We start from the raw sequence: 16,360 nt of genomic DNA, 5'->3' as shown, positions 1-16,360 counted from the left end.
TGGATTCTTTTGAATTTTTGTGTAATACAATCATGCAGTCTACAAATACAAAAGAAAATAATTTTTCTTTTTCTTTTCTTCAGATACTCAAATCTGAGTATCTTGTAAAAAATATTGCAATGGTTAGGACCTCCAGTAAAATATTGAATATAAGTAGTAATAGCTGGTGTCCTTGTCTCATTCCCAATCACAGAAGGAAAGTTTTCAATATTTCACCATTGGGTATGATGTTTGTTGTTGATTTTCTGTAATATTCTTTATTTGTTTTAGTAAGTTTGCCTTTTATTCTCAGTTTGTGAAGAGTATTTTTTTAAGATATAATAAATGAGGGAGAGATAAGTTTTGTCAAATTATTTCTCTGTATCTATTGAGATGTTAATTTTAACTTTCTCCCTTTTTTAGTTAATATGGTTGGGTTAATTTTTAAATGTTAAGCCAATCTTACATTCCCAGAATAAGTTCAATTTATGTCACTAGATTCAATTGTCTAAAATTTTGTTAAAGATTTTTACATCTGTGTTCATGAGAGATTGGTCTATACTTCTTTCTTTCTTGTAATGTCCTTGTCAGGTTTTGGAATTGTGGTATATTGGTCTCATAAAAGTTGCGTTTGAAAAACAGTCTGTTTTTCTGGAAGAGTTTGTGTGAGATTTATGTTATTTTTCTTTTCCTTAAATTTTGCAAGAATTTACAAGTGAAACCAAGAAGTGAGCCTAGAATTTTCTTTGGGGGAGATTTTAAAATAATGAATTAACTATCTTTAATAGATACTGAACTGTTCAGATTTTCTACCTCTGACAGTTTGGGTAAATTGTATTTTTCTAGGAATTTATCCATTTCACCTGAATTGTCAAATTCATTGTTAAAGTGTTTAATTACCAAGTAGTTGTATTATTCTAGTTATATTTTTGTTATTGATTTGTACTTTGATTTTATTGTGGAAAAATAGCACACTATGAATGACTTTAATGTTTTCAAATTTGTTGGGACTTGCTTTATGATTTCAGTAAAAGATCCATTTGAACTTGAAAAGAAGGTGAATTCTATCATCCTTTGATGCAGTATTCTATATAAGTCAGATCAAGTTGGTCAATTGTGTTGTTTTTACAGATTTTTTGTTAGACTATTTTGTAAACTATTAAATGAAATATGTTAGTTTTGCATTAAGAGTATGGATTTTTAAAAAGATATTATTTATTTATTTTTGAGAGAGAGAGAGAGAGAGAGGGAGAGAAAAAGCACAAGCCCGGGGCGGGGCGAAGTGGGGGGGGTGCGGGGGCAGGGGGGGAGGGGCAGAGGGAGAAACAGATTTCCAGCTGAGCAGGGAGCCAGATTCGGAATGGATCCCAGGATCCTGGGATCATGACCTGAGCCAAAGCAGATGCTTAACCAGCTGAGCCACCCAAGCAACCAAGAGTATGGATTTACTCACTGCTTCTTTTAATTCTGCCCATTTCTGCTTTAATATTTGAAGTTCTATGACGGAGTACATACAAAGTGAGGATTGTATAATAGCATCCTGCTGGATTCCCCCTTTTATAATTATGAAACCTCTGTCTTTATCTGTGATAATCCTTTTTTGCATTAAATCTACTTTGTCTGAACACCACTTTCGTTTAGTGTTTTTGTCGCTTTGTTGTTGTTGTTCTTTTACTGTCCACTTTTCTGTGTTTTTATCTTTCAAGTGTGAGTCTTTAGGCACAATATAGTTGTTTGATCCAATCTGACAACCATATATCTTGATGTTTTTAGTTCATTTATGCTTAATGTAATTACTTGCACGGTTGAATTTATATATACAATGTTGTCTTTCATTTTCTTTTAATTTTTTTTAGATTTTATTTATTTATTTATTTATTTATTTGAGAGAGAGAGAGAGAGCGGGGAGAGGAGCAGAGGGAGAGAGACAAGCAGACTCCATGCTGAGCACAGAGCTGGACACGGGGATCAATCCCACACCCTGAGATCATGATCTGAGCCGAAATCAAGTCAGACGCTTAACTGACTGAGCCACCCAGGCGTCCCACCATTCATTTTCTATTAAAGCTGTCTGTTTTATGTTGCTTTTTTCCATTTTTCTTTCCTTCCTTAGGACTAATCACACTTTTAGAAAATTATTGTTCCACTTATCCCTTCTATTATCTTGTAATTTTTGTCGTTAACTATTTATACCGTGGTTCACCTAGATATACAGCATACGTTCTTGTCTTATAATAGACCAAGACAAATTGCGAATTTTACTATTACTTATTTCTCACTTTTGTTTTTGTTCTACATATAATGTTAAACCTCGTGTGACATTATGATTAGTGTTTTGTACAATTCATATTTGTATTGTACCAGTTTAATTTCACTTTCTGGTGTTCTTCATTCCCTTCTGCATTTTCATGTTTTTATTTGGGATCCTTTTCCCTCTGCCTGAAGATATTTCTTTAATTTGCTTTAGAGAAGACCGTCTATCAACAAATTCCTTTAGTTTTGTTTGTCTGAAAAATGTATTTATTTCACCATCATTGTTAAAAGATATTTTCACCGAATATAGAATTATAGGTTAGGAATCATTTTATTTTAGCTCTCGAAAGAGTTCATCATGAATCATCTTTCATTGTGTGGGGGCATTTGCAGTGTACTACCAAGTTTCTTCTTCTAAGATGGAGGTACTGACTCTCCCCTAGCCAGAAGTATTGCATACTGACAGAACCTAGTTTGGTCCCTCCCCAAGAATCAACCGTGGATGAAGACAGTGACTTGTTCAAGGTTACAGCAAATATCTTTGATATGGAAACCATCTATGTACTTGAGACAGGACCCCTTCCCAAGTGTGTGAAACTGCAAAAGATTTCACCTTGCTTTGTAGAAGCCTAACTCCCCCAATGTTGACATAGTTCCAGAATCCCCTAGGCTTTTGAGGCTCCCCACAGCTCCAATTTGTTGCGCCAGCCCCCATGATCCTAAAGGCTTACTGGTTTCCTTTTCCCTGAGCAGAGGCTCTCCTTTTGGCTAAGCCAGACCTCTATCTTGAGCCCAGGATCAGCAATGCCTCCAAGGAGGGAAGAGCTGGTGACCGACAGCTCATCTGGGAAAGTTCTTTACTCTCTGTGAATGCACCATATTCACCTCGTCCTTGTTATCAACCAAATGTTTGCATCCCCACAAAATCCGTATGTTGAAGCCCTAAGCCCCAATGTGGTAGTGTCTGGAGATGGGGCTTTGGGAGATAATTAGTGTTAGATGATGTCATGAGGGTGGGACCTTCATTATGAGATTTGTTTGCCCTTAGAAGAGACACCAGGGAGCTTGCTCTCTCCATCTTCATGAGAGCGCACCAAGGAAAGGCCAGGTGAGCACACAACAAGAAGGGGGCTGTCTGCAAGACGGAGAGGTCTCATCAGAACCTTGGCCATGCTCGCACCCTGATCTTGGACTTCCAGCTTCTAGACTGGGAGAAAGTTAATTTCTGTTGTGTAAGCCACCCAGTCTAAGGTATTTTTTTATGGCAGCCTGAACAGACTAATATGGCCTTCATTGCTTCCATAGCTCACTGAGGTTCTTAAAAGTATGATTTTTAGAATTTATTTGGTCTTTTCTAGTTTTTGCAGTAGAGCATTAGCCTGACATGACCTATTATGTCCTACTGGGAAAGGGTTGAAGTTTTTAAACCAGATTTTCCTATTGCTTTCAATATGTAAATCATTTCATTGGTTTCACTGCGTACTTACTGTTGTTCCCCCACTATCCATTCTCCCCTTCTTCCATAGTGAAAGAACCCTCAACTGTTACCTGGGTACATGGCTACCCAGAATAAAGTCTGCATTCTCCACCCTCCATTGCAGCTAGGTATGAATCTTTTTTTCCCTTAGAATGTGGGCAGAAATTATGTGGACAACTTCCTGGTGGTATCAGCAAAGGAAAGGAATCTGCTCTCTCCCCCTTTCCCCCTTCCCACAGGTGGGAATACACATGTGGTAATGTGCCATTTTGTACTGCATCTTGTACTTGGGACAAAGGCAACTCCTTCAGAAAAGGGGAGAAAAAGGGGGGCTGGTCCCCACATTTTCAGTGAGCAGAGCCACAGTACCAGCTCAGAATTTTACTTGAGAGAGAAATCTCATTTTTATGGTTTGTACCATTAATGCTTTTTCCCCCCATTTATACCCTTGCCCCTAGTTTATCTCCTTTTAAAAATAGTTCTCTTGAGATATAATTAATATACAATAAACTGTACATATTCAGAGTGTACAGTTTTACATCCCAAACAATATACTTACAATATCCTCATTATTTGGTGTTAGAATGTTGGTATTTGTGAAAACATGAATTCATTCAACGAAGTATTTACTATGTGTTTTGCCAGGCCTTGCTTATGCAAACTTGAAAGATTGTGGCCCAGAGACCAAATGTGAAGCCCAGATATGACTAATTTGGCCCAATTTTGTGGGGCCCACGTGGCAATAACTGCCAGGGACTGAGTAAAAGTTGCCCTCATTAGATGACACTTTGGCTTTTTCATCCAGGCTACTTCACTCCTTTAATTTACCTGCCTGGTAACTATTAGAATGAAAGTTTGAGACTCTTCAGTTAGACATTCTAAGATAAACGACATACTCCTTGTCGTCAATATGCTTATATTCTAGAGGAGTGATGATCAGGTATGACAGTCTCCATATTATAATGTGGGTTGTCAAGCCACAGCCTGTGGGTCAAATCCATCCTACCATCCCTTTTTGTAAGTGAAGTCTTTATTAGAACACAGTCTTGCCCATGCGTTAATGTACTGTCCACGGCTGCTTTCACACCACTGGGAGGCAGAGGGTCATAGTGGTGGCTGAGGATGTATAGCTCCTGACATAGGTTTCTGTGGTGGCTAGAACAAGCTGGTTGGCTGAAATAGCAAACATTAAACCTTTCATAGTTGTGAAGGTCAGAAGTGCAAAGTCTCAAAGTATTGGCAAGGCCACACTCCCTTTGGGGGCTCTAGAGAACAATCCACTTTTTGCCTCATCCAGCTTCCGTTAGCATTACTTAATTCATGGCTTCATCACCCCGTTCCCTGTCTCTGTGGTTACATGGCTTCCTCCTCTTCTGTCTGCTCCTTTGTGTGTCTTTTATAAGTCATTTGTCCTTGAATTTAGGCCCCACCCAGATAGTTCAGGATGCTTTTCTCATCTCAAGATCCATTACATTGCAAGGATCATTTTTTTTCAAATCCTGTGACATTCTCAGGTTCCTGGCTTTAAGACATGGATCTTTTTAGGGTCCACCATTCGGCCTACTACACTCTTAAAACCGAAAATACTAATTACTTAGCCCTTCACAGAAAACAATTCCCAATCTTCACTATAGGGTAGTGCAAAGAAGAAGGCCATTTAAGTCAGACTACTGGAAGTAGGGGATCAAGAACACTTTATTCCTAGAGGAAGTGATGTTTGAGCTGAATCTTGATCGTCAGACACGATTTTGCCAGGTTTGAGAAGTGTTAAGAGACTTGAGAAGAATAAGAGAAAGAGGGAAAGTGCTTCAAGCTGGGGGGATAGCAGTATGTAAAAAGGCCAGAAGGAATAAAACAATTGGTATGTAGGTCGGTACAAGTAGCTCAGCATGGCTATTGTCTCCAGTACGTATGGGAGAGAGGCAATGGTCAGTTCATTAGACACCAAACTAAAAATTTTGTATATAACCCAAAATACCATAGAGAACAATGATGGATTTTAAATCAGGGAGAAAGGCAATGAGATTTGCATTTTATAAGGATCAGTTGGGACTGATACATACCAATAATTTGGAGAAGAGTAAGAATTAAGTCAGGAGACAATTACAAGGCTATCACAGGAATCTGAAAGTTGTTATGAGCGCCTGAACTGAATTGAAGTGGTGGCAGCAGAGATGGAGAAAATATGGGACTTAAATCGAATTTAGGAGGTAGAATCAACAGGACAGAGAGAATTTTTTTTTTAATGGATGTGGCAAGAGCTGAAGATATAAGATGATTCCGAAGTTTCTGGATTGGGAAAGTTGGTAGATGTTTGTGCTGAATACGGAGACAGAAAATATGGAAGAGTAGATTTGGAGGGAAAGTTGGAGAGTCCCATGATGCACCTGTTGAGCTGGGGGAAGACGATGTCTCACATTGTGAATACGTGTGAGTTGTGGACATCTAGCTGAATCCACTGAATAAGTCCTTGTATATATGGGTTGGACAATTAGGAAGATAGTAGGAGTGGAAGGATGGGTTTCATTATGATTTTTATCCCTTTTGAAGACCACATTTTAATTATCCTTATCTGTTCCAAATCTTTCCATGTAGAGTGAGGCAAAGACATTTTCTTTAAATTGGTAAGATTAAAGGACGGTAAGATGTTACTCTTTACAATAATATTGTGATATGTTCATTACTATCAGGTAATGAAAATCAACCACCACTTCACTTATATTTCTCCTCCTACTTTACAAATACTAATTAGTATTCAAATCACTAATGCATGGTGAGTAAGAGCTTCACAGAGATTATTCATATACTTCCTAGTTGCTGGGGATCCAATTTATCCACACAGTGGATTGGACACACAGGAAGTGACTAATGCAAGGGTTAAGCTGCATGATGAAATAAGCGAAGCAAGTAGAAACCTCCTGATTTGAAAACTTATAAGGAAGAAAGAAAACAAAAATTTCCTCTTTGGAATCAGTTTTCAGATATTTTCCAGGGCTTGATTATTCAGTTTTTATCTACATATATTTTTATCAAATATATCTTAATGATGAGATGAATTTCTTATTTTTCCTTCTTGTTGCCAACTTGTGGCGACTTGCAAACAAAGATTCTGTGACATCATTCATTCTCTCAGGCATTGCGCTACCCCACGTGATGCTGGTTTATGGAGTCCTAGACATGGAAACTGAGTTCGGCATACCACGCTCTTTCTGACCTCACAAGGAGTCTAGAAATCTTCCCATCACCACCGTCTAATGTCCTAGACCTAGACTGAGTCCCTCTCGTCCTTAGATTAGGAAAACTTTCCCCCACCATGCTGTCATCATTAGTTCATCTGAGTTATTTTTTCATCACAGGACCTTGTTTGTTTCCTTGTTAGAATTGAGTACAATCTTTATTATCTACACTATTTTTTCTCAATCAGACTCAAGAGGAATTTAAATTTATTGATCTTTTCTATTTTGAAAGACTAGTCTTTTGAAAAATTTTTAGCTTTATATTTATTGTTTCTTTTCTACTTTAAAACCTCATCTTTCTAGTGATTTTTATTTTGTTGACCTTTTCAATGTTCTTAAGATGTAGTCTAAGAATGCACTCCATTTTTGTTATTTCTTCTGTTTTTTTTAAGATTTTATTTATTTATTTGAGAGAGAGAGAGCATGAGAGAGAGAGAGCACAAGCAGGGCATAGGAGCAGAGGGCGAGGGAGAAGCAGACTCCCTGCTGAGCAGGGAGCCCGATGTGATACTCCATCCCAGGACCCCAGGATCATGATCTGGGCTGAAGGCAAATGCTTAACAGACTGAGCCACCCAGGCACCCTCTTATTTCTTCTTTAATAATGAAAGTATTTAAGGCTAATACTTTCACTGTTTACTACAGCTTTTGCAGCAGTGTCTCATAGATTTTGATATGGAGTGATCTCCTTGTATTGCTTTCTAAACAGTTCCTAACTCATTTTGAAATCATCCTTAATCCAATGGTTATTTAGAAGTGTATTTCTCAGTGTCTGAATAGTTGGAATGTAAACACATTTCATTATGTAATATCTGATACATTCAAAAGACTATTTGTAAGAGTGAGTACCCATCAACAAAACCAAAAGCCAGAATATTAACAATATCACTGAAGCCCACCTCTACGCATTCTTTTCTTTTCTGCTGATCAATTTGACTAACCCTAAAATAAAACCACATTATCTCATTACTCTGGTTTTACAATAACTCTTAATAACTTATGGGAAGCCCCCATGTTATTTCATTTCTTAAAGAGTGTTTAAGGACTGGGGCGCCTGGGTGGCTCAGTCATTAAGCATCTGCCTTCGGCTCAGGTCATGATCTCAGGGTCCTGGGATCGAGCCCCTCATCGTGCTCCCTGCTCAGCGGGAAGCCTGCTTCTCTGTCTCCCACTCCCCCTGCTTGTGTTCCCTCTCTCACTGTGTCTCTCTCTGTCAAATAAATAAATAAAATCTTAAAAAAAAAAAAAGAGTGTTTGAGGACTATCAGGAATAATGGCACAGTCAGGAACTCCAAGGTCCTGTCCCTCAATAGAATACTGAAAATGGACAAAAACTGTCAGAATCAACTTTATTGGAACTCTGGAAAATGCTCAATGGCTTACAGCAACCAAGCAAACACTTAATCAAGAAGAAACAACCAAAACCTGGTAGAAAATCTTTGTGGCATTTCTAACTGACCCTTACCCCCGGGGTAAAAATACCCCACTTGTTCTGCTTAGTGGTGCTCTGGAAGACCACAGCCCATGGAAGGAGCAGAGCTGACCTTTTCTCAGAGAACTGTAGTTGTGCTTTGACCTGTCTGGTTACTCCCTGAAGGACGAGACAAGAGCTTGCCTTTATTTTGCCAAACCTGGAACTCAGGATAAAAAAGCTGCAGCATGGAAGGATGTTTCAAAAACATTCACAAGCAGAAATATTACTTTCTGGGACTGAGGCTATCAGTTGAGGCAAACAGCTGACACTCCAAAAAGTCTGGGAGAAAGGCTGCGAAGTGAGATCCTTTGAGGAAGAAGAGTTTTGAAAATCTTCTGCATCAAACTGGGGATCGAGAAGGCCACGTGGGTGCCCAGGGCGGAGGGCTTGCGCACTGCCAGTGAAAACGGAAAATAGGATATCCACCGTGGAAGGCGGTTTGGGAGTTCTTTAATAAGTTAAACATAGAATCACCATATGACTCAGCCTGTAGCATCTGACTCCACTCCTAGGTATATCCTCAGAAGAACTGAAAACGTATTCAGACAACTTTGTGCAAAAGTGTTCATACCAATATAATCGCAATAGCCAAAAGGTAGAAGCAACCCAGAAACTGACAAACAAATGTAGCATATTCTATACGGTGCAGTATTATTTAGCCATAAGGAGTCATAAAGTCCTGATATATGTTACAACATGGATGAAACATGAAAAAAGCCACATACTCCATATTTCCATTTATATTAAATACCCAGACTAGGCCAATTCATAGAAACAGAAAGCAGATTAGTGTTTGCCAGGAGTTGTGGGGAAAGGTGAGTGGAGATGAACTACTTAATAGGTTTGGGATTTCCTTTTGTAGTGAGGAAAACGTTCTGGAATAGATGATGACGATGGCTGCTCAACAACGAATGTACTAAAAGTCTTTGAACTGCTCATTGCAAAATGGTTACCAAGGTAAATTTTATGTCATGTGTATTTACCCACAATTAAAAAAATAAATGAAGGGGCGCCTGGGTGGCTCAGTCAGTTCCACGTCTAACTCTTTTTTAAAAATATTTTATTTATTTATTTGACAGAGAGAGACACAGCGAGAGAGGGAACACAAGCAGGGGGAATGGGAGAGGGAGAAGCAGGCCTCCCACAGAGCGGGGAGCCCAATGTGGGGCTTGATCCCAGGACCCTGGGATCATGACCTGAGCCGAAGGCAGACTCTTAATGACTGAACCACCCAGGTGCCCCTGGTTCCACGACTAACTCTTGATCTTAGCTCAGGTCTGGATCTCAGGGTCATGAGGTCAAGCCCCACGGGGTGTGGAGCCTACTTAAAAAAAAAAATGAAAATAAAAAAATAAAATTAAAATTAAAAATTAAAAAAATAAAAAATAAGTGAAAAAAATGGTGTCTAGGTTCAGTTTAGGTCATTGTTTCTCCATATACAGTTTTTAAATAGACCTGTCAGTATCCTGACCTCTTCAAATTAGTGAATCTTTCAATCTATTAACATAGTATCGGTCTCTAAGTTGTCTTTACACCTTTTATTTCAGTTTAGTTTTAATTTTTTCTCTTTAAAGAAGTTGCTTTCTTTGTTAGATTTAGTCCTAGGCACCTTACATTTTACAATAATGTTTTTGAAAATTTCATATACATGACTGTATAACTCATAATGTATGGCTTGATGAATTAACACAAGGTACACTCATGTGAATACTAACCAAATCAAGAAATAGGACATTACCAGCACACCTCCACCAGAAGTTTCCTTTGTATTTCTTCCCAGTCACTAACTCTACCCTCTGCCCAAAAAGAGCTACACTTTTCAATTCTAATTTAATGTAGTTCAATTTCTCAATGGTTTCATTGTAATGAGTGCTTTTTGTTTCCTGTTTAAGAAATCCACCCCCAAGTTTATTAAAATATTCTCTCATGTTGTTACATTTCACATACTTCCATTATGACTTCTTTTTTGACTCATAATTTATGTGAATGAATTTGCTTAATCTTCAAAAATTGGGGGTATTTTCTAGTTTTGTTTTCCTTATTATTGATTTCTGGTTTAATCTCACCATGATCAAACAGCATATCCTCTACGTTTTCAATCCTGTCACATTTGTAGAGACTTGCTCTATGGCCCAGGATGTGGTCAACAAAGGTTTATTTTACATACACCCTGAAAAATGTGAATTTTATCACTGTTGGGTTGAGTGCTCTATATATGTCATTTAGGTCAAATCTCTTAATCCTATTTTTTAAGTCTTCTTTACATTTGATGAGTTTATTTTACCTTGCCTCTTTCTTTCTCTCTCTCTATTTTTTTTTAATTTTTTATTGTTATGTTAATCACCATATATTACATCATTAGTTTTTGGTGCAGTGTTCCATGATTCGTTGTTTGTTCATAACACCCAGTGCTCCATGCAGAACGTGCCCTCCTCAATACCCATCACCAGGCTAACCCATCCCCCTACCCCCTCCCCTCTAGAACCCTCAGTTTGTTTTTCAGAGTCCATCATCTCTCATGGTTCGTCTCCCCCTCTGACATACTCCCCTTTTCTTCCTCTCCTGTTATCTTCTTCTTTTTCTTTTTTCTTAAAATATGTTGCGTTATTTGTTTCAGAAGTACAGATCTGTGATTCAACAGTCTTGCACAATTCACAGCGCTCACCGTAGCACATACCCTCCCCAATGTCTATCACCCAGCCACCCCATCCCTCCCACCCCCAACCACTCCAGTAACACTCAGTTTGTTTCCAGAGATTAAGAATTCCTCATATCAGTGAGGTCATGTGATACATGTCTTTCCCTGATTGACTTATTTCACTCAGCATAACACCCTCCATTTCCATCCACGTCGTTGCAAATGGCAAGATATCATTCCTTTTGATGGCTGCATAATATTCCACTGTGTATATATACCAGATCTTCTTTATCCATTCATCTGTCGATGGGCATTTTGGCTGTTTCCACAGTTTGGCTATTGTGGACATTGCTGCTATAAACATTGGGGTACACGTACCCCTTCAGGTCCCTACGTTTGTACCTTTGTGGTAAATACCCAGCAGCGCAATTGCTGGATCGAACGGTAGCTTTAATTTCAACTGTTTGTGGAACCTCCATACTGTTCCAGAGTGGTTGCACCAGCTTGCATTCCCACCAACAGTGTAGGAGGGTTCCCCTTTCTCCACATCCCCGCCAACATCTGTCGTTCCCTGACTTGTTAATTTTAGCCATTCTGATGGGTGTGAGGTGGTATCTCATTGAGGTTTTGATTTGGATTTCCCTGATGCCGAGCGATGTGGAGCACTTTTTCATGTGCCTGTTGGCCATTGGATGTCTTCTTTGGAGAAATGTCTGTTCATGTCTTCTGCCCATTTCTTGATTGGATTATTTGTTCTTTGGGTGTTGAGTTTGATAAGTTCTTTATAGATTTTGGATACTAGCCCTTTATCTGATATGTCGTTTGCAAATATTTTCTCCCATTCTGTCGGTTGTCTTTTGGTTTTGTGGACTGTTTCTTTTGCTGTGCAGAAGCTTTTTATCTTGATGAAATCCCAATAGTTCATTTTTGCCCTGGCTTCCCGTGCCTTTGGCGATGTTTCTAGGAAGAAGTTGCTGCGGCTGAGGTCGAAGAGGTTGCTACCTGTGTTCTCCTTTAGGATTTGGATGGACTCCTGTCTCACATTTAGGTCTTTCAACCATTTGGAGTCTATTTTTGTGTGTGGTGTAAGGAAATGGTCCAGTTTCATTCTTCTGCATGTGGCTGTCCAATTTTCCCAACACCATTTGTTGAAGAGACTGTCTTTTTTCCATTGGACATTCTTTCCTGCTTTGTCAAAAATAAGTTGACCATAGAGTTGAGGGTCCATTTCTGGGCTCTCTATTCTGTTCCATTGATCTATGTGTCTGTTTTTGTGCCAGTACCATACTGTCTTGATGATGACAGCTTTGTAATAGAGCTGGAAGTCCGGAATTGTGATGCCGCCAGCTTTGCTTTTCTTTTTCAGTATTCCTCTGGCTATTCTGGGTCTCTTCTGGTTCCATACAAATTTTAGAATTATTTGTTCCATTTCTTTGAAAAAAGTGGATGGTATTTTGATGGGGATTGCACTGAATGTGTAGATTGCTCTAGGTAGCATTGACATCTTCACAATGTTGATTATCCTAATCCATGAGCATGGAACGTTTTTCCATTTCTTTGTGTCTTCTTCAATTTCTTTCATGAGTATTTTATAGTTTTCTGAGTACAGATCCTTTGCCTCTTTGGTTAGATTTATTCCTGGGTATCTAATGGTTTTGGGTGCAATTGTAAATGGGATCGACTCCTTGATTTGTCTCTCTTCTGTCTTGTTGTTGGTGTATAGGAATGCCACTGATTTCTGTGCATTGATTTTATATCCTGCTACTTTACTGAATTCCTGTATGAGTTCTAGCAGTTTTGGGGTGGAGTCTTTTGGGTTTTCCACATACAGTATCATATCATCTGCAAAGAGTGAGAGTTTGACTTCCTCTTTGCCGATTTGGATGCCTTTGATTTCTTTTTGTTGTCTGATTGCTGTGGCTAGGACTTCTAATACTATGTTGAATAGCAGTGGTGAGAGTGGACATCCCTGCCGCGTTCCTGACCTTAGGGGAAAAGCTCTCAGCCTTTCCCCATTGAGAATGATATTCGCTGTAGGTTTTTCATAGATGGCTTTTATGATATTGAGGTATGTACCCTCTATCCCTATACTCTGAAGAGTTTTGATCAAGAAAGGATGTTGTACTTTGTCAAATGCTTTTTCTGCATCTACTGAGAGGATCATATAATTCTTGCTCTTTCTTTTGTTAATGTATTGTATCACGTTGATTGATTTGCGGATGTTGAACCAGCCTTGCAGCCCAGGAATAAATCCCACTTGGTCATGGTGAATAATCCTTTTAATGTACTGTTGGATCCTATTGGCTAGTATTTTGGTGAGAATTTTTGCATCCATGTTCATCAAGGATATTGGTCTGTAATTCTCTTTTTTGATGGGGTCTTTGTCTGGTTTTGGGATCAAGGTAATGCTGGCCTCATAAAATGAGTTTGGAAGTTTCCCTTCCATTTCTATTTTTTGGAACAGTTTCAGGAGAATAGGTATTAATTCTTCTTGAAATGTCTGATAGAATTCCCCTGGGAAGCCATCTGGCCCTGGGCTTTTGTTTCTTGGGAGATTTTTGATGACTGTTTCAATTTTCTTAGTGGCTATAGGTCTGTTCAGGTTTTCTATTTCTTCCTGGTTCAATTTTGGTAGTTGATACATCTCTAGGAATGCACCCATTTCTTCCAGGTTATCGAATTTGCTGGCATAGAGTTGCTCATAATATGTTCTTATAATTGTTTGTATTTCTTTGGTGTTGGTTGTGATCTCTCCTCTTTCATTCACGATTTTGTTGATTTGGGTCATTTCTCTTTTCTTTTTGATCAGTCTGGCCAGGGGTTTATTAATCTTGTTAATTCTTTCAAAGAACCAGCTCCTAGTTTCGTTGATCTGTTCTACTGTTCTTTTGGTTTCTAGTTCATTGATTTCTGCTCTGATCTTTATGATTTCTCTTCTCCTGCTGGGTTTAGGCTTTATTTGCTGTTCTTTCTCCAGCCCCTTTAGGTGTAGGGTTAGGTTGTGTATTTGAGACCTTTCTTGTTTCTTGAGAAAGGCTTGTATTGCTATATACTTTCCTCTCAGGACTGCCTTTGCTGTATCCCAAAGATTTTGAACAGTTGTGTTTTCATTTTCATTGGTTTCCATGAATTTTTTTAATTCTTCTTTAATTTCTTGGTTGACCCATTCATTCTTTAGTAGGATGCCCTTTAGCCTCCATGTATTTGAGTTCTTTCCGACTTTCCTCTTGTGGTTGAGTTCTAGTTTCAAAGCATTGTGGTCTGAAAATATGCAGGGAATTATCCCAATCTTTTGGTACCGATTGAGACCTGATTTGTGACCTAGGATGTGATCAATTCTGGAGAATGTTCCATGGGCACTAGAGAAGAATGTGTATTCTGTTGCTTTGAGATGGAATGTTCTGAATATGTCTGTGAAGTCCATTTGGTCCAGTGTGTCATTTAAAGTCTTTACTTCCTTGTTGATCTTTTGCTTAGATGATCTGTCCATTTCAGTCAGGGGGGTGTTAAAGTCCCCCACTATTGTATTGTTGTCAATGTGTTTCTTTGCTTTTGTTATTAATTGCCTTATATAATTGGCTGCTCCCATGTTCGGGGCATAGATATTTACAATTGTTAGATCTTCTTGTTGGATAGACCCTTTAAGTAGGATATAGTGTCCTTCCTCATCTCTTATTACAGTCTTTGTTTTAAAATCTAGTTTGTCTGATATAAGGATTGCCACCCCAGCTTTCTTTTGGTGTCCATTAGCATGGTAAATTGTTTTCCACCCCCTCACTTTCAATCTGGGGGTGTCTTTGGGTCTAAAATGAGTCTCTTGCAGACAGCATATTGATGGGTCTTGTTTTTTAATCCAATCTGATAGCCTGTGTCTTTTGATTGGGGCATTTAGCCCATTTACATTCAGGGTAACTATTGAAAGGTATGAATTTAGTGCCATTGTATTACCTGTAAGGTGACTGTTAACTGTCTGTTGTCTGTGTTCGTTTCTGCTCTTTGCTGCTTTTAGGTTCTCTCTTTGCTTAGAGGACCCCTCTCAATATTTCTTGGAGGGCTGGTTTCGTGTTTGCAAATTCCTTTAGTTTTTGTTTGTTCTGGAAGCTTTTTATCTCTCCTTCTATTTTCAGTGATAGCCTAGCTGGATATAGTATTCTTGGCTGCATATTTTTCTCGTTTAGTGCTCTGAAGATATCTTGCCCGTCCTTTCTGGCCTGCCAGGTCTCTGTGGATAGGTCTGTTGCCAATCTAATGTTTCTACCATTGTAGGTTACATATCTCTTCTCCCGAGCTGCTTTCAGGATTTTCTCTTTGTCTCTGAGACTCGTAAGTTTTACTATTAGATGTCGGGGTGTTGACCTATTATTATTGATTTTGAGAGAGGTTCTCTGTGCCTCCTGGATTTTAATGCCTGTTTCCTTCCTCACATTAGGGAAGTTCTCTGCTATAATTTGCTCCAATATACCTTCTGCCCCTCTCTCTCTCTCTTTTTCTTCTGGGATCCCAATTATTCTAATGTTGTTTCATTTTATCGTATCACTTATCTCTCGAATTCTGCCCTCGTGATCCTGTAGTTGTTTCTCTCTCTTTTTCTCAGCCTCTTTATTTTCCATCATTTGGTCTTCTATATCGCTGATTCTCTCTTCTGCCTCATTTATCCTAGCATTTAGTGCCCCCATTTTTGATTGCACCTCATCAATAGCCTTTTTGATTTCGATTTGGTTAGATTTTAGTTCTTTTATTTCTCCAGAAAGGGTTTCTCTAATAACTTCCACGCTTTTTTCAAGCCCAGCTAGTATCTTTAAAGTCATGATTCTGAACTCTAGGTCCGACATCGTACTAATGTCCGTATTGAGTAGGTCCCTGGCTGACGGTACTACCTCTTGTTCTTTTTGCTGAGGTGATTTCTTTCGTCTTGTCATTTTGTCCAGAGGAGAATAGATGAATGAGAGAACAAAATGCTAACAGGTTTACAACGTCTCCAGCAAATATACTGTATACAAATCAGAAAAGACCTGAAACCAGGGGAAAAGAAAGGGAAAGAAAGAAAAAAGAAAGAGAAAAGGAAAAAAAAAAAGAAAAAAGATAAAAACAAAAACAAAACAATACAAAAAAAGCAGAATATGATCAAATATGATCAGGCTAGTGCATAGATCAGTGCCACACACTAGATTTTGGGCGTATTTTGGTCTGTTAGAAAAAAGTGCCTTCTAAAATTTTAAAGGAAGAAAGACATATATGTACAAAATAAGGGTTGATACAATGAAGGGATGGAAGATGACTGTAAAGATGAAAATTATAAAAGAT

Source organism: Zalophus californianus, chromosome 15, assembly GCF_009762305.2.
Source record: "Zalophus californianus isolate mZalCal1 chromosome 15, mZalCal1.pri.v2, whole genome shotgun sequence".
Classification (NCBI taxonomy): domain Eukaryota; kingdom Metazoa; phylum Chordata; class Mammalia; order Carnivora; family Otariidae; genus Zalophus; species Zalophus californianus.
The sequence above is the reverse complement of the archived record's forward strand: the minus strand, read 5'-3'. Positions refer to the sequence as shown.